Raw genomic sequence first — 19,930 nt, 5'->3', positions numbered from 1 at the left:
TGTAGAGTGGTCAAGCCATGCTCCTCCCCCAGGGTGCACTCTGTGGACTCCAGGAGAATAACGTAGCCTCTACCATCTGCTCCTCTGCTTCTTGAGCTCTCTGTAGACTTTTATTGCTGGAGCTCTAAGCAAAGCCTCTCTTCCTATCAATGTCTGTGCACCCCACATTCCCAGCATACACACACAGTGTGAACAACTTTGCATGTCTTATTTATATATCTGTACTCTTTTTTTTCTTTTTCTTTTGCACTGGCCTTTTTTTTTAAAGTTTTAAATTGGATATTTTATTTGTTTACATTTCAAATGTTATACCATTTCCTGGTTCCCCCACTGCAAATCCCCTATCCCGTAGCTCCTTACCCTGCTTCAATGAGGGTGCTCACCCACCCATCCTCACTGCCCTAGCTCTAGACTGGGGTATCAAACCTTCACAGGACCAAGGGCCTCCCCTCCCATTGATAGCAGATAAGGCCCCTTCAGCTTCTTCAGTCGTTCCCGTAGTTCCTCCATTAAGGTCCATGTGCTCAGTCCGATGGTTGGCTGTGAGGATCCATTCCTATCAGCAAGCACTTTTGGCATCAGCAATAGTGTCTAGGTTTGGTGTCTGTATATGGGATAGATCCCCATGTGAGGCAACCTCTGGATGGCCTTTCCTCCAGTCTCTGCTCTACTCTTTGCCCCTGTATTTTCTTTAGACAGGAGCAATTCTGGGTTAAAATTTTAGAGATGGGCGCTGGCTCCATCCCTCAACCTGGGAGCCATGCCTCTGGAAAGGTTCTCCCTCCCCTTTGTGGGGTATTTCAGCTAATATTATCCCCATGGGTTCCTGGGAGGCTCTTACTTTCCTGGCATCTGGGAATTTCTGGTTGCTATTCCCAGCTCCCCATCCCCGATTGCTACACACCTCTGTTCAATTTCCTGACCCTCTGTACATCTCCTCTATCTCCTCCCATACCTGATTCTGGCCCTTTTTTCCCCCTCCCCTTTCCTCTTTTCCTCCCAAGTCCCTCCCAGCCTCTACTTCACTTGATTATATTGTTCCCCATTCTAAGTAGGTTTGAAGCATCCACTCTTTGGTCTTCCTTCCTGTTGAGCTTCATGTGGTCTGTGAGTTGTATTGTGGATATTCCACACTCTGCCTAATATCCACTTTTCAGTGAGTACATAACATGTGTGTTCTTTTGTGACCAAGTTACCTCACTCAGGATAGATCTATCCATTTGCCTACAATTTTCATGAAGTAGCATAGATGTTCAGAATTGAGAGTTCATCTTGATAGTTTCATTGTGTCTCTGTTTAGTTTGTGTTTCCATGAATTGTTCATTGATGAGACTATTATTGTGGGTGATGCAATGTGTTCTTTGAGCTTTAGTAAAGTTTCTTTTATGAATGTAGATACCCTTGCATTTGGAGCATAGATGTTCAGAATTGAGAGTTCTTGGTAGATTTTTCCTTTGAGTATGAAGTATCCTTCCTTTTCCTTTTTGATAACTTTTGGTTGAAAGTTGATTTTATTTGATATTAGAATGACTACTCCAATTTGTTTCTTGGGACCATTTGCTTGGAAAATTGTTTCCCAGCCCATTGCTCTGAGGTAGTGTGACACTGAGGTGCATTTCCTGTATGCAACAAAAAGCTGGGACCTGTTTACGTATCCAGTCTTTTAGTCTATGTCTTTTTATTGGGGAATTGAATCTATTGATGTTAAGAGATATTAAGGAGTAGTGATTGTTGCTTCCTGTTATTTTTGTTGTTAGAGGTAGAATTCTGTTTGTGTGACTATCTTTTGGATTTGTTGAAGGATTACTTTCTTGCTTTTTCTAGGGTGTAGTTTCTCTCCTTGTGTTGGAGTTTTCCACCTATTATCCTTTGTACGACTGGTTCTGTGGAAAGATATTGTATAAACTTGTTTTTGTCATGGAATATCTTGGTTTCTCTATCAATGTTAATTGAGAGTTTTGCTGGGTATAGTAGTCTGGGCTGGCTTTTGTGTCTCTGTTGTCTGTTACGACATCTGCCCAGGATCTTACGGCTTTTATAGTCCCTGTTGAGAAGTCTGGTGTAGTCTCTGATAGGTTTGCCTTTATTGTTACTTGACCTTTTCATTTTACCGCTTTTAATATTCTTTGTTTTGTGCACTTGGTGTTTTGACTATTATGTGACAGGAGGAATTTCTTTTCTGGTCCAGTCTATTTGGAGTTCTGTAGGCTTCTTGTATGTTCATGGGCATCTCTTTCCCTAGGTTAGGGAAGTTTTCTTCTATAATTTTGTTGAAGATATTTACTGACACTTTAAGTTGGGAATCTTCATTCTCTTCTATATCCATTATCCTTAGGTTTGGTCTTCTCATTGTGTCCTGGATTTCCTGGATGTTTTGTGTTAAGTGCTTTTTGCATTTTCTTAGACTGTGTGTCAGATGTTTTCTATGGTATCTTCTGCACCTGAGATTCTCTCTTCTATCTTTTATATTCTGTTGGTGATGCTTGCATCTATGACTCCTGACCTCTTTTCTAGATTTTCTATCTCCAGGGTTGTCTCTCTTTCTGATTTCTTTATTGTTTCTATTTCCATTTTTAGATCCTGGATGGTTTTGTTCATTTCCTTCACCTGTTTTGTTGTTTTCCTGTAATTCTTTAAGGGATTTTTTTTTTTTTTTTTGTTTCCTCTTGAAGGGCTTCTAGCTGTTTACCTGTGTTCTCCTGTATTTCTTTAAGGGAGTTATTTATGCTCTTAAAGTCCTCTATCCATCATCATGAGATGTGATTTTAAATCAGAGTCTTGCTTTTCTGGTGTGTTGGGGTGTTCAGGGCTCGCTGTGGTGGGAGAACTGGGTTCTGCTGATGCCTTGATTTTTATTGCTTATGTTCTTGCACTTGCCTCTCATCATCTGGTTATCTTCTTTGTTAGCTGGTCTTGCTGCCTCTGTGACTTGTCCCTCCTGTAAGCCTGTGTCAGCACTCTTAGGAGACTAGCTCTCTCCCAGTGGGATTTGGGTTTGGAGAACTGTGGCACAGGGTCAGCTCCAGGCGCAGATGGAAACCCATGTCTTAAGCCTTTGTATCTGTGCATATGTTCTTACTTGTAGGTGTTTTATTTAAAGGGAAGGTTTCACTAGAAAATAGCCTGGGTTTAAGGAACTTGCTTACACTCTCCTTGTCCTTGTCTTGTGAGTGCTGATGTTTTTATATGGAGTACACAGAGCTTTTAGGCAAAGCGAGCTTATTAGGGTGGGCCCTCCCCTCGTCTTCCCAGTGCTTGGACACTGTGGGAAAGCTGTTTCTAAACTGACTGCCTCAGCATAAATCCCCCTGCTGCCTTCACAGGGAGCCACACCTGCACATACCTTGATTTTCCACTGAGATGTGAAGCTATCAGCCTGCGACAGCTGGATCCAGTCGTCCTACCACACCATGGTGGCATCTATCAGGTTTCTACCATGGTGTCACATCACCTAAGAACCTTTGCCTTTTTCCCAAGTCTGTCCCGTCACCTGGCTCAACCTGAGTGACAAGTCAGACCATCCATTTGTCTCACTGAGTGCCCCTGCATTTGCTGGCACAGTTGTTTTCAGAAGAAGCACTAAAACGGGTCTCCTGCCTGGGCCATGGCCCTCTGTTCTGTCAAGCAGTGGAACTTCTGAGGTGACAAAGACTAGGACACCATGCCTGCTTCATCTGAGTTGCTTCTGTTACAAGCTAGACAAGAAAGTGAGAAAAGACTAGGTGGCTGTGTGCAGAATTCAAAAGTATTTACCACAATTAACAGTTTTGCTGAACCTTATAAATACTTCAATACTATCAAATTTAGGAGTTAAAAAAAGTAAGCACTTAAAAAGTATCAATAGAGAAATGGGAGGAAAACCAGTATAGCACCTACAAAACCAGTTGGCCTCCTTAGTAACTAGAGTTCACGCTGAATACCAAAACACTCGCTCATAAATGGTTACACTTTAGACCAGCAATTCCAAGTGTAGACATGGACTTGGAATAGTGTTATACTACTGATAGCACTATAGTCAGGTACTACAATGGAAAATTACAGGACACCCACAAAGACTGGACATGATGCTCTCTTGACACAACTGGTGGATGTACATATACCCGAATCAGGAGGCAAGTGTGCTCGTGTAGCAATCTGTAATAGCCAACAAGCCAATGTCCTATCAGCAGGTAAGTGAGCAAAGTATCCCTAAACAATGAATGTACTCAGTCGGGGACACAAGCAAAAGGGGTCTAGCTACAACAGCAATTTGTGTGAATCTCCCAAGGAGCAAAACAAAGCCAAATGCATACTTGATAGACATGGTATATATGATTCCAGTCAAGTTAGAAACAAGCAAAACTAAATTATAATGTTCAGGGTATGATTCAGATAATAAAATAGTAAGAAAAAAATGGTTGCCCATAGAAATCACACTTGTGGTCACTGTTGAAGCAAAAATACTAGGAAGCTGACTGACTCAGGCCATCTGTAAGGTGCCAGATCGTAAATGTCTCAGATGGTTGTTTGAAAAGGGTTCAGTAACCTGTTTGATTTGGTCTATGCATTTTAAAAATAAGTATTGCATAACATGTCGTTGAGAATGTTTTTAGAAATTGGATGTAAATAGAGGTAGAAGGGTGTGCTTGTGTGTCTCATTATTGAAGACACCCGAAGACCAAATAGCATCCTGCCACACAGACAAGTATTGCTTATCATTACTGGGAAGACAGTTTAGAGACAAATGTCCAAGGCTAGAATGATGTCCTGAGATTCTGAAAAAGGAACAGTTAATGTTTATTTCTCAATACTGAATATTCATATGGCTTGTTTGCATCACAAAACAAACAATATTCATTCAGTAAGTCACATTTTAAGTTAATAAAAGCATCAGATTTGTGGAAGGAATTGAATGCAGCCAGGAAGCAGCTAATTCTCACCTGGGAAGGAAGGATTTTCCTTTTTTTTTTTGCAGGGGTTGGGGGGTGAGTTTCTCTGTGTAGCCCTGGCTGTCCTGGACTCATTCTGTAGACCAGGCTGGCCTTGAACTCCGAAATCTGTCTGCCTCTGCCTCCCAAGTGCTGGGATTAAAGGCGTGCACCACCACCGCCTGGCTGGATTTTCCTGTTGGTAGGAATTTAGGCTGGACTTGCTTCCCTGTGGGACAGCGTTACCTGAGGAACAGTCCAGCAATACAAGGACTTCAGGAGCTTCCGGGGAGAGCTATAAAGGACAGTGCTGATTACCTTAGTGGGAGACATTTTAGTTAACAAGTTGGTGGGATCCAGTGAGGTCTGCAGAGTGAAGTAGAAGATACTCCATGAATATAGTTCCGAAGAACTTGTAGAGAATTGGGCAGAATTTGTTTAAGGTAAAAGGCACTAGTGTATGCTTGTGTGATATGCTAAAAGAGATAAAAAGGAAAAGTAATAGGAGTCGCTATGCTCCCACGAATTAGAGAGCCAGGCATAGTGGCACTTGGTTGTAATTCCAACATTTAAGAGACAGGAGAATCTCAGGCTCAAGACCAGCCTAGGCTATATAGCAAGAAAGAAAAAAGAAACTAGGTACCCCAGCACTTTTGTAATGATTTCATGGGCTAGATGAGGTGGGAAGAGCATGCTCCCTTCTCTCCCATACCTACCTAGTTCTCCATTGTAGTCATAGATCTGCTGTATTCATGGGAAGAATTTCTTTTGATAGTTTCTGTTGAAACTATCAGTAATGGGATCCTACTGAATCACATAAGAGGAGTAGTTTTAATGCATACTCAGTAATTTGCAATTCCACAGAATGTACTGTACACCTCTGTGTATGTGTATCCTCAGAGAAAGAAGCCCAAGACACTCCCCTCACAGTATCCATCATAGTAGAAAGCTGGGCATCCATACTAGCTACATCTGTGTTACCTACCCATAATACTCCTGGCCTTAGAAGGCAACTCTTTCAGGTATCGAGAAATCATGACTCCCCTGCCAGGTTGATTTCCATTCCTTATCTTCCTCTCAAAGCTCACATCCTGATTACTAAGCCAAACTCGATTTTCTGGAAAAATCAGTGAGTAACCTGTACTGTAGATACTTCAGTGGCCAGAGCACAGCTTCCAGCCTATGGCCCGTGCTCATGTCCTCTGGACTGTCACCTGAGATACAGCATGACCTACAAAGGGAGTGGACTGCCCAGGCCTGACAGCCCATGCAGTGGTGGGGCAGAGGGCAGAGCTATGGCTAACTAGGGCTTGCCAAGCTGTCACTAGGCAATCACCAAGACCTAATTTACTCCCTAGTTATGACTGATTCACTGCAAGAATGTAATACTCCTATAATCAAGAATGTGCTGGCATGAAAATATTTCAGTAGCTAGCCACCATGAAAAAAAAAGCATTACTGATGAAGCGACGTTTCCCAGTTAGAGGTGGTTCCTACTGAATAATTTTGTACTGTTTTTGTACATGTAAATATAGCATGACCATTTCCACCATGCAATGAGTGTTTATAATCGCTGCAAAGTTCAGGCTGAGGTTTACCCATTGTTACCTCACCACAGGCAGAGCTGAGAGGGCACACTATCTGGGCCTCAGCTAGAACCCAATAATTTTACAGCTTGTGTAGGGAGTGCACCCAACACAGCCACAGCACTCCCACAGGACAGTGACTTTAGACCTGTTCTGGCTGTGCATGCAGGTCTGCCCCTTTCCTTCTCTGCCTCACTTTCCTCCTCTGAGACATAAGGCTTGGCAGAACTTCTAGTTTTCAAATCTTCCATCTTGTAGTTTTTGAGCCATGCCAACTCAAAGAGGTCACTGCAGGTGGTCAATGAAATGGGAGTGCTTTATAGCCCCGGGCTCCTGCCCACCAGCACAAGGAGCCTTATACAGCAGAGAACAGGTACCAACTGGGGGCCGAATGAAAGAAGACAGGGAAAGACAAGAGGTTGTCTGTCACTGTCCTTCCTGTTTTAGGCAGCTAGCTCTCAGAATCCACAGGACCCTGGTGAGGAGGAAACGTCGCGCCAGCCTGGCACAATGTTTCTTCCTGAGGCAAATCTTGTTTGGGGTAAATTTTAACCCAACCATAAAATCCATTTGTTTCCTACAAATTCATGTATGCTGGCCATGGTCTTAAATCCAAGGGTTCTTACTCTAAATGGTTGCTTCACCAACACTTTTGACACCTTGCTCCCACAAAAGTCTTAGTGCATATATCTATGCTCCTAGTCTCAGCTTTAGCAACAGCTTACACAACACCCCCCACCACCACCCTGAGAAATAATTTACATCTAAACTGTATCCAACTAAAGAAACAAACTGATGAGTTTCTACAGTTGTACATACTGATAAATGCCACCATGACAGACCATCCACAGCAACCTGTATTTCCCACTAGAGTCCTTCCCTCCCTTGATGGTTCCTCCATTCATTCTCATCCTTTCTCTGTTGGGGATGGACCCAGTTCTCCGCCAGAGCTACACCCCCAGCAGAGTACTGCACTCTTGTCTGTTCTGCCCAAGATACCACTGATCTGCTTTTTTTGTCACTAGGGAGGTAGACCTGTCACCTTTCACCCAGCATGGGATTGAATACACATAATTCCCTTTTTAATAACTGGGTAAGCAGTTTATTGTATGGGTATAGTATTGTGGTCTGTCAGCTTACATCATACAGTGATTTCTGCTTTGGATCCACTGAGAGTAGACTCTCACGCTAGTGTCTACAGGATTGTGCACCTTTACTTAGTAAATAACTGGGAACTGAATGTTGGCTTGTATGGTAGGGTATGTTTAACATTCACAACATTTCGAGGTAACACAGGACTTCTGGGCATTGCTTTGCCTTTGAAGAGGGAAAGATGAGTTTCTTCAGAGGTACACTCTTCAGCTCTTTCCTGTTCCCACAATGTAATGAATGCCATGGGGACAAGAAGGGAGGTGGTCATAAGCTATACACCATTTCCCATATCTACAGAGGGAGACATCGAGGCCAGAGCTGAAGATACTTGCTAAAGAGTTACAGGCTGTGCCAGCAGTTCAGGGAGTATCCGTGGGGATGAGTAACAAAGACAATACCAGGAAGGGTTTGTGTGTGTCTCACTGGCAGCTATGTCCATCAAGGTTGAATGATGGACATTCAACTTGGTCAACTGTTAATATTGGATGGCACCTCTACAGCTGGGGGAAGAGTGTCTATCCGGAGTGTTCAATACAACTTCCTGAAGTTTAAGAATTTTCAAGAACTCTCATTTCTCTGGGCCAGCCTTTGGGAGTTGGGAACAGTCCCACTCCTTTATGGGGACACCTCATGCCACATGGAATGTTAGATGGCATTCATTGTAATAAAAATGGAATCAAACCACTACTTGACAAAATATTTAGCTACATACCTCTTAATATTAAAATCATATTTCAGTATAAGATTCCAGTTGAAACTCAGCATTTTTCTCCATTGTGGTTGCTGTGTACTGTTCACAGAAGGATATCTAAGAGCATACTTAGTGACAGCAGCAAGTATCTTATTTTAGCTGAACACCCCTTGATATATGACATTTTAAGTATTGTAATTAAGTAGTCAAAAAAATAAATATTTTGAGGACAAAAAAATCAAGTCACTTGAAGACTTAATCATAACCTCAACAAACAAAATTACACTTAATCCTTGTTCTGCCTAGTTTTGTGTCAACTTGACACAAGCTAAAATTAAAATCATCTGAGAGGAGAAAACCTTAACTGAAAAAAAATTGCCTCCATCAGACCAGGTTGTAGGCAAGTCCGAGGGCATTTTCTTAGAGATTAAAGGGGAAAGGATCAGTGTGGGTGAGAACATCCCGGATTCTGTGTTCTATAAGCAGCCGAGCAAGCCATGAAGGGCAAGGCAGTACCCAGAACCCTCCACGGCCTCGGCAGCAGTGCCTGACTCCAGGTTCCCACCTCATTTGAGTTCCTTTCTTCGCCTCCCTCAGTGAATTCTGATTCTGGATATGTAAACCAAAATAAACCTTTCCTCCTCAGGTTGCTTTTGACTATGGTGTTTCATTGCAGCAATAGTACCCTAACTATGACACTCCTCTACAAATATATATTGGGAATTTTAAATGTGAAATATTGGTTAAGTTTTTCTTGATTTCTTTTTTTTTCTAACAAAGTGAAAAGAACTGGAATGAAATTCAGAGATTCTTTGAACCAAACAATAAAAAGAATAAGAGCTTGTTGAGAGTTTTGGTTTTCACCTTGCTGTCACATTTGTCACAGAGAAACAAAGGCTCATCACTGCTTGCTGTGAGCCTCAAGACTAAGCCAGATCTCAAGGGCACAGGGTGTTACTATGTGGCTCTGGTTGTCCCAGAACACATGGAGACCAAAATAGCCATGAACTCAAGAGATCTGCCCGATTCTGCCTGCCCAGTGCTGGAATTAAGAGTGTATCCCCACCCCCTAGCTTCCAAACCTATTCTTGAACCTTCTAGCAGGCAGAGTGATAATGATCCAGTGTGCTTATTGGAATTCTCACTACAATGGCTCAGAAAAGCAAGCCTTATCCAGCTTACCTCTGAAGAACAAGCTATCTTATCCTTACCTTAGAAAAATAATTTGAGATGAGAGATCTCTTCTTACAAGGGAAACTAGGCATTATATTGAAAATATTTCCCACAGCAGATCCACAGCCTGCAGCCATAATCCTTGTCATGAATGACACCTTAGCAGGAGATCCACACAGGACACACAAGAGTCATCTTGTGAGACCATGAAAAGTAGTCTGTGTTTTGGTTGAGTCAGTCTTAACTTCCAGAAACCCAGTGAAAGATTCCACAGGGATGGAAATCATGGAGACATGTTCCCAGACACAGGCTGATTCCACTAGTCCTCTAACTCCATTAGCCTGTGCTATCTATCGGGTAGACAATGCTCCAAAGCACCCAGCATTCTGGCTGGACTCTACCCCCAGTCCTTTGACCACAGCCAGGTATGCCCTGCCCCCCAGACAGATAGCCCAGCCTACCATGTAAGGGGCAGTTTGCCCTCTCCCTTCTTCTTTTCTCTTTACTTTCTCCTTCCTTCTCCTTTTCTCCACGTGGCTGACCTCTACTCCCCGCCCCCCCTCCCCGTCTTTATTTTTTGTTTTTAAGAGATAGGGTTTCTCTGTAGCCCTGGCTGTCCTGGAACTCACTCTGTAGACCAGGCCTTGAAATCTGCCTGCCTCTGCCTTCCAAGTGCCGGGATTAAAGGTGCGCACCACCACAGCCTGGCTCTCCTTTTTATAATAAAACATATTAGTGGCCGCAAGACCAGACCGAGAACTCCCACACACCAGCTTGTGCCCAAACCACCAGTGGGCCTGCTTCTTGCCCCCGCCTGCTTTTTCCCTTCAGCCTCCGAACAGAGTGTGCTGCTCTGAGGCCCCCAATTCATTCTTAGCTCTTCCGAGGTGTCCAGTGTCGCCTGTGATTCCCAAGGGGCTAGAACCAGTGTCCTTAGCCTCCGTGAGGGCCAAGGATGCCCTCCCTCAGTTGTTTCCCCCTGCTCTCCGAGGACTGGGATACAGACGCCCATCTACCACAGCAGGGACACTTGCGTCCATGGCCCAGAGTATTGGACCTCTGGCAGCACGCGAGTCATCCTCTCCAATCCCTTTCATATCCCCATCGCCCAGCGGTGCCCTAGTGCGGTTCACCACCTACAGCTTTGTGGTAGAGCGCACCACAGTGGCACACCTGACACAACCTAACTTTAGTCCTTGGGTATGAGAATCCTGGCCTCTCCACACAGTCACAATTCGGCCTTGGGTTTTGATATGAGCAAAAACAAATTTCCAATCATGAGATTTTAAAAAAGAATTGGAGCATCTACCTCACAATTTCCCTTATGCTGGTTGTTCCTACCTGGAAGCTCAGAACCGGATGTCTAGCGTCACTTTTTCAGGTCCCACTTGACTGTCCTTCAGAGTGTTCTTTCTAATTCCTTTCTCCTTGCACTGGGTTTACTACCAGGGCTTTCATGAGCTCTGTCCTCCTCTCATTTGTCTGTCACAACTGCATCCTTTTCCGATAACCCTGAGTCAGTTTCTCCCATTGCTCTCCTGTACAGGCATCAGATCAACAAGACCCCTGAGAAGCAAGCAAGCAATGCAAATTCATGTGGCCCAAAAGAACTCACCTTCAGAGTGGGCCAAGGGCTAGACAGGTCATGGTGGCAGGTACATTTTCTTATGCCTTAGCTAGGAAATAAAAAAAAAAAAAAGTCTAAACGTCTATATACTCACAGGTTAGAGAGCTCATCCCTGGATTCCACATGAGGTTGAATGGAAAGAAAAATTTCCTGACCTTCACATGAGCAGGCTCATCTTGCCCTAACAATAAACTTTAAACATTTATTCTGTTTAGTAGAGGAAATCATGGCTTTTGTCAACCCACGATTTAGGCTTTCTTCTCTTCCTTCCCTGGCATTTATTTAAGTTCCATACCAGGGTGAAGGTATTTGGTGGGAGACTGGGCGTGTGGTGGGTCTCTATCCATGCCGCCATGTGTGGGAGCACCTGAGTTTTCCTAACGTGTTCTAGATCAGCCCGTGACCCCATGCTCCTTATTCTGGCCTCTGTCTAGGCACAGCACCTTTTTTGTATCTTACCCTTTGTTAAGGGCTGAGCAGGGACCTTTCATTGGGTGGCTCTCTGGCTGGAGTATTGCATAGCCATTGATCCTTGATGATAGAGAATTATTCTGTAGGTCAAGCCTGGACCCCCAGGCATCTGCTGTACTGACAATTTCTAGAGACTTCCTATTTATTATCGATGCCCGTGGGGTGAGAAGGAAGTCTGTGCCCAGGGCCTCATCCTAGAGACTTCCCAACCCCAAACAGATGCCCCTTCGGCTGTCCTTCCTTTCCACATCATGTCAGTTCTCAACCATCCCAGTTGACAAAACTCAAAAGTGGGGACACTGTAGGAACCACTCAGTCCTGGGTGTCACTGAACTGGAAAGCTTTTGTGGGTACTGATTGGGATGGGATTGAGGAGAAAAAGGAATACTGAAAAGAGAGTACTAAATGTCAGGGAAGAAGCAGAAAGTAAAAAATCCAAATGCCTCTGTCACTTACCTCTTGGCAGTGTCCTATGCTTTGTTCAGAGGTTTGTAGTTTCTACTTCTTTTTTACCTGGACTGTTACAGTGAAAAGCCTTTCTGAATCTGACCTTGTGGAGTTTTTGAGCCTCTCTTGACTGTGTAGTCCCAGTGACTTTAGTGCAACTTTAGTGCAACTGTAGTCTTGTTACTTAAAGGGTTTTGCTGGGAAAGTAGAGCTGCTGAGGACATGAGCCAAGCATGCAGTCTGGGCTCTGGGCTTTGTGTTGAGCCACTGGTGTGCCCAGTCAGAGTCTTAGGGCTGAAACAGAATGTGCTCTTATTTCCACTCATACCTTGAGTTTTCAGTGGGCAACTATTCCTCTTGACAGCATAGCTCAAATACTGCCTCCCATAAGACATGACCCTCACATGAGCTCCTTCCTCATATGAGCTCCTCCTACAGTACTGATGGCAGGTGGCTGAGTGGCTCCCTCACCAGTCTGTATGCTCTTGACAGGAGGACTGGCCTTATCTTTTTCCTGGGTATATTTCATAGGTGCTTATGAAATGATGGGTGACTAACCAGATGGCATTGGATGCCACCGGAGGCAAAGTGAAGGATGAGGCAGGTGGTTCATGTCCTGATTGTCCACAGTCCTGGCATTTTCCTATTTCTTTCCATTCCGTCCCATCTTTCTGTTTGCCACTTTAAAGACGATAAAAGCATCACGGGCTTTAAACTACCTTGTATTTTTCCACAGATACCCCTGGTATCTCCAGGATTCAGGGAGTGGCCTGGTGAAGAGGAAAGGAAACCACAGGCTTTCTATTGAACTGTGCTCACCCATGGCAGCACGCTTGAATTATGGCCTGCAAATACTTTTTAAAAAGGCAGTAAAAAAATATTTGTGAATTTACAGCATTTGGCTCAGTGTGTTAACAGTCCTTTCCCCATAAGCCTACAGCTCTGAGTCTGATCTCCAGGCAAAGATGAGACGTTTCAGTGTGCTGTCCCTTCTTCTAAGGCAGGCAATATGTTCAGTGATTCCAGTCACTGAATGATTACATCTTCTAACATACGCTGCTAGACAGTGCTATAATTTAGAAGTAGTTTCATCAGGGGAAATCAAATATTTATTTTTCAGCTTCCAGTAATGTTCTTTTCAGAGTTCACACTCTCTAATGATTGTGGAGTATTACAGGCACTGTGACTATTTGGTAACTGGGAAATAACCACAAATACTCTTAAAACTTCATAAATAATCTTTGGCTAAGGAAAAAAAAACATGGACATGTTTAATCTTATGTTCAAAATAGAGAACTCTGTGGAGAAAAAAAAGGAATAAGGCAGATCTTTATGTACCAACTTGGACATATCTAATGCCTAAAACAAGGAAACAGTAGGAGAAAACCCCACACTGTATGATACAATTGACCCCACAATTTAAAGCTCTTAGTGTGTGTGTATGTGTTTATATCATTGTTTAAAGATGCATGACACACTGAAAGAATGCCATTCAATGCATCATAGTAATTAAGTCAAAAGACAGAGAGGAGAGTCAAAAGTGACCTTTGCTTTATCCTTATTATTTGAAAGAAGAAAGAAAACATGAGTTCAGAGGGTTAACAGTGTTTCACTTGAATCTGATCTCTAAAATCCATAAAGGCAGAACTGATTCCACATGCCTCTTCCCCACAATAATAAATAAAAATTGCTTTTTTTGAAGGCACACGAACCACTGTAGAATCATGACAATTTGTTTTGCAAAGGAGAGAGGTAGGGAGGTTAGAGACATAATACCACGTGGGATGGAAAACAAGCCATTCTTTCTTCCTTTTGACATGCTGATAAGTGTTATACATTGATAAATCTTTATACTCCTTTTAAAAGGGTGTTTGCATGCATGGTTCAAGCTTGCTGCCATAGGTGAGCACTGTGTAGTAGAAGGTCTGTGCTTTCAGGTTGCCTCTCACCAGGCCAGTCACTAAACTCTGCTGAAACTGACTCCCCAGGTTAAAAGTGGGGGTGACAAAACCACTTTGGTCATACAAACGCTGTGAAGACTGTCATACTGAGCCGGCCACACCCCATAAGCCAAGTGGCCATGTTTATGCTCACACAGTACTCATAAACACAGCCCTGAGATCTTACTGCACAAGCATACTCTAAAATAAAGGTTCTGATACAGGAGACAAAGATGAACAAAACAAAAAAAGATGAACACAAGCAACTTTAAAGTTATTGTTTATTTGACAATTCCCAAGTTGACTTGAAAAACTTATACGATATTTTTAGCAAACTGAATACTGGTGGCTTTTTTCCTTCCTGTAATGTCAAACATGCTCAATTTGTTGCTCAAGTGACAAATAATGTCTACTCAAACATTTCAAACTAATTATAAATGTAACTCAAACTAGAAATAAAAATCAAATACCACAGCAGACTAAAACCAAGTACAAAGAATATTTTTTGTTGCTACCATTTGAGATTACTTCTATGAGAGAGTAATTTATAAGTAGTTATGCTTCTGAATTCATAAGAAAGAGGAACACTCAGGATAACAGAGACGTGAACTTTTTGAAGCAATGCAAATGTACATTGTTTACCTGGTCCTAGTTATGAATTTACTATCAAATTCACAAACTGAAAGACATAATTTTCATGAAAGACTACAGACTTAAACCCCAAGAACTTGATCCCATGAGGCAGGGGAGCCACAGGAAGGCAGTGGCTGCCTTCTCCTGGCTGTAGTCTTAGCAGTGCCCCACCCCTACCCCCCAATTAACAACATGAAGTCCAATACAGTGACAAACAATGGTACGGAGTATCTGATCAGCTCACCACCCAAGATAAGGATGTCATCATAAATGTTAAAATGGATCTCTAGAAGACACATATCACCTCAGGTGACATTTCTGTGCCACACTGAGAAAGTCCTGATTCCTATGGAAATCAGCAGCAATCCTACCAATTTGCCTTAAATTCCAAGAAAAATTAGTTAACCCAGATTTCAATGTTTTTCAATGTTATATGTAGTGGATCTCAGTACGCTAAGATAGCATATTTCAGTTCATTGGTTTTTAATTCCTTTAAACCTAAATATATATTTAAAACAAAGGATCTCAATGGAACACATTTTAAAGCATGACCCTGAAACCTGAGTTGAGTTGTGGCTTTATTATCATGTGAAATATGGCTTTCTGGAACTCCACTCTCGGCCCCTTTAGGCCCACCATGCGGGCTGAGCCACTCTTCCTCAAGCTGCATCTGGCCTAAATTCTCACCTTCACTTTGGGTTCTTTCTCCCTGTCTCGAGGCTCCCAAATGCTGCCACACAGTGTCAATTCCTAAGTAGCTAATTTCAGCTCCCTTTTTTTTTTTTCCACTAAGTTTCACACCTAGACTCAGTTTCACTTGGGTATTTTTCATTCACACTAAATTCATTCAAACTGAAACTCATTTACTCCAGTCATGCCCATCCTTGCACAAAAGAGCAACAGACACAAGTCCATGCCTCTGGTCTCTGCCTTCCAGCTTTTCCTTCTTATTCAACTCACCTCATGGTTCAAGATGCCCAACAGTCAGTTTGTATTCTCCCACAGCACCTGAACAAGTTAGGACATCCTACTCATTTCACCCCCTAGACACTCTTCCGACCCATCATTGCATATTTTATACCATCCCCAGGGCCAGTCTCTCAGCAGGATTACTGTCATTCCCGTAATTGGCTGGTCTTATAAATACTATATTGCATTACTTCTTCACAACAAAATCCCCGCACCATCTCTCCATTATCACAGAATGAGCAATGCCTCAGTCAAACCTTGTGTATAAACAACAATGTTCCAACGTGCATTCTGCCCCTCTTTGTTATGCCCTTTCCCATGGCCTTTATCTAAATGGCCCCAGTGTTTTCCTGTCTTAGCCTTTGCACATGATGCACTCTCAGTTATTCTTCTTCTTATTATTATTAATTTTGTTTTGTTTTGTTTTTTGTTTTTTTTGAGACAGGGTTTCTCTGTGTAGCCCTGGCTGTCCTGGAACTCACTCTGTAGACCAGGCTGGCCTCGAACTCAGAAATCCCCCTGCCTCTACCTCCCAAGTGCTGGGATTAAAGCTGTGTGACACCACTGCCCGGGTCAGTCATTCGTTTACTCCTATAATTGACTAGCTCTTGTCCTTTCAGAAAGAATTGAGGAGGGTTTACCTCCTTTGGAAAAAGTCTTCCCACCCTTCTCTGTGATGTTTCCAGTCACAGTCCTCTTTTACCACAGCACTTAACAATGTAAATAGCTCTGTCTTGTACTCAACTATGGCCTTTTTTCTGTAGTTTCTATTCCAAAACAGAGCCTGGGTCATAGCTGGTGCTCAGTGTCTATAGAAGGAATGTGTAAAAGGCATGTGGACTGGCTGGTGCGACGGCTCAGGAGGTAAAAGTGCTTGTCATGCAAGCTTGACAGGCTACATCTAAATCTCCACAGCTCAGTGTGGACGGAGAGAACCAACTCACAAAAACTGTCCTCTGACCTCCACATAATGTGCACACACACTTTTTAAAAAGGCACATGGGTCAAATATGAACCTATTACAAAACACCAGCTAGGAGACTACAATTTCCCTGCAAGCTCACATCTGATCCTACAGCCTATTTTTTACATTTATCTAATTCCAACTTAACCTTCTGCTTGCTCCTCAAAAAGCTAAACAGAGAATGACTACATGAACTATCTATTTATATCTTAGGTATAAACTCTCCAAAATGTGACACAAAGATTCAGATTTTTATACACAAATATTCATAGCAGCATTATTCACAACGGTAGAAACAATCCAATATCCATCAACAAGTGACTGGATAAATAGTATGGCTAATCTTCACACAACAGAATCTTATCAGCCTCAGGAAGTAATGGAATTCTGAGACATGCCACAACAGGGATGAACCTTAAGAACATTGTTCTACATGAAACAAGCCAGACACAAAAAGACGAACACTGTATGACTCGATGCATACAAAGACTTAAAATAGGCAAATGCACAGAGGTAAGTGTACAGTCACCAGGAATGACAAGAAGGAAGACAGTGGTTATAACAACACCATGAAAGTATTTAAATCCACTGAATTGTAATTTTAGAAATAGCTTAAATAGTGAATTTTATGTTTAAGTTATATCTCTTTAAATCAGATTTGATGGAGGAGAAAAAGCCACCAAGAGGGCCTTATTGCCCTATACCTAGTACAGCACAGATGCTTCAGTACCATTTACTAACCATGGTCTCACTGGGACTCTGCTAAGCTGCCTTCATCCTTCTCTAAGCTTTAACTTTCACTCTTGATTTAATGGTTCAGAGCCAGCACTGACTTGTCATCCAGAATGAGCAGCAAAGTACGTCTCAAGTGAGCTGCCCTCAATGCTAGGGAAGAGTTTCCAGGGTCAGTTTGTTTTACAGAGAATTTAAGAGCTGAGTTGACTTCCTAAGGCCTTGATTATAAGCTTGCTGCTTTATAAAAAAAATATTTATTTCATGTATATAAGTGTTTTGCATGTATTGTCTGTGCAGTTATGTGTATGTCTGCTGTCTGTGGTGGTCAGAAGGGGACGTTCTATTCCCTGAAACTGGAGTTATGGATGGTTGTGAGCAGCCACTTACATGGGTGCTGAGAACTGAAACTGGGTCCTGTGTAAAAAGTGCTCTGAACTGCTGAGCATCTCTCTAGGCCCCATTGGTTTTCTTTGTTTTATTTTTGTATATATATATTTTTTTGCTTTTTTTTTTTTTTGAGACAGGTTCTATGTAGATAAGGCTAGTGTTAAACTCCTGGACATGTGTACCTCCTAAGCAATGAGATTAAAGAGAGCAAACCCAGCTTCTACTATTTTGCTTTATGATGGGTTTTGCTAGGCATCCCAGGTTGGCCTCAAATTTGTAACCCTCCTGCTTCAGACTACCTGTATGTGGTTCAAAACTAAGCTGTTACTTAAGTTTAAGGGGCTGAAATTCTGCATATGAACAATTAGCTTCTTTTTCTTTTTTAATAGATCTTCTCTTAAAAGATTTATTTAGTTAATTTACTTATATGAGTACACTGTAGCTGTCTTCAGACACACCAGAAGAGGGTGTCAGATACCATTACAGATGGTTGGGAGCTACCATGTAGTTGCTGGGATTTGAACTCAGGACCTCTGGAAGAGCAATCAGTGCTCTTAACCACTAAGCCATCTCTCCAGCCCAACAATTAGTTCTTTAAAAATCACTGGACGTCTGTAAGCTTTCTTTGTTTAAATTGGAACTAAAACATGGTCCATGAATAAGATACCTATAAAAACATGATGTGCAATTTACAATGGCAGCAAGATTTGTAAGTAAGCATCAAGGAAGACAGAAGAGCAAACATGAGATATGTAGCTATGGATCACCTGGACAGGGCCAGTGCTGTCAAGCAGATGACAATGTTTCCCCAGGATGGACAAAGCCCTGGGTTCAATAGCCAGTACCACATAAAAGTTGACAGGATGACACATGCCTATGACACTAGAAATTGGGAGGTAGAGGCAGATCATCCTTGGATATCAAGTCTGAGACTACCCTGGACTAGATAAGACTTTTTTTTCCAAAACAACAACAAAACAAACAAACAAAAAATAAGTTCTAACAGGTATTTTAGAGAGGCAAGGCAGATAGGTTAAGAAAAAAATAAAAACAAAACAAAACAAAAAAACAACAAACCCTGCACAGAAATATGCTCAAGGACTGTACCTCCTGACAGATGTGCCAGACACCCGACTGTGTGTGAGCACAGAAGGTGCCATCATCTGAACCTTTCTCCTTTGCCCTCTTCTCCTTATGCCAAACACTATGACTGTCACAAAGCAGATGTCCAACAGATACTCCTGTACCCATTTACTACAAACTATAGAGGAAGCCCACATCACACACATCTCACCTCTGGCCATGCTTTCTGAGATGTCATCCATGAAAAGCCAGGGGACAAGCAAGTCCACTTACAAGTCCAGTTACTCAGTTACTTCTTAGCAAGGCGGCATCACCACAGCCAAGACCGAACATGTCAACAGGAAAACACCACAAAGACTTTCTCAACTATAGAGACAGCAATGGCTTGCACTTATGAAGAGACCTGAGTACCTTTGATGCTATCATGAGAAAGTAGGGTAGAATTTCTATCCCTGGGTGTATCAGATATGAAAATATCTGTCAAAGGTAGGTCAGAATCCTGAAGAATGGTGAAAGTGGAAGCTTATATCTTAGAGTCAGTTATAAATCCTAACAAGTGGCAGGATTTTTCTCAGAGTCTTTGAAACTCCTCAGGGCAATCCCCATTTATTTGGTTAAAAGCAGCAACAGCTAAGTGGTGTAGCACATGCCTTTGATCCCAGTGCTCTGGAGGCAGAGGCAGGCAGAGCTCTGTGAGATCCAGGGCAGCCTGCCTGGTCATGCAGCGAATGCCAGGCTAGTCAGGGCTACACAGAGAGACCCTGTCTCAAAAAACAAGTAAATAAATAACAAATAAGAGCAACATCAAAACAGGGAGTACGGTTCGGGAGGAGGGTTTTGTGTCTGGCCACCTCAATATACCTTGGATAAAAACTGGTCATGATGTTCCTTCCCATTTGCTGCATTCACATTCAATAATGATGATTCTCTATTTCTCCCTCTCTCTTTTATTTATTTACTTTTAAAAAGAGACTGGGTCTGTCTTGCTCCTGGCCTTAAACTCTTCTCCAGCCTCAGATGTCTGTACAGCTGGGAGTAGGAACATGGACTGCTATGCTAGGCTTGAAGTGCTGGCTCTAAAGGACAGAAAGGATTTTAGAATTTCTCTTTAAAGATGAGAAAACCCACAGGAAGTTTTTTGGATGTTTGTAGCCTTTTATTCTAG

This window comes from Mastomys coucha, unplaced genomic scaffold (assembly GCF_008632895.1).
Source record: "Mastomys coucha isolate ucsf_1 unplaced genomic scaffold, UCSF_Mcou_1 pScaffold8, whole genome shotgun sequence".
In the NCBI taxonomy this organism is placed as follows: Eukaryota; Metazoa; Chordata; class Mammalia; order Rodentia; family Muridae; genus Mastomys; species Mastomys coucha.
Note: the sequence above shows the minus strand (reverse complement) of the source record.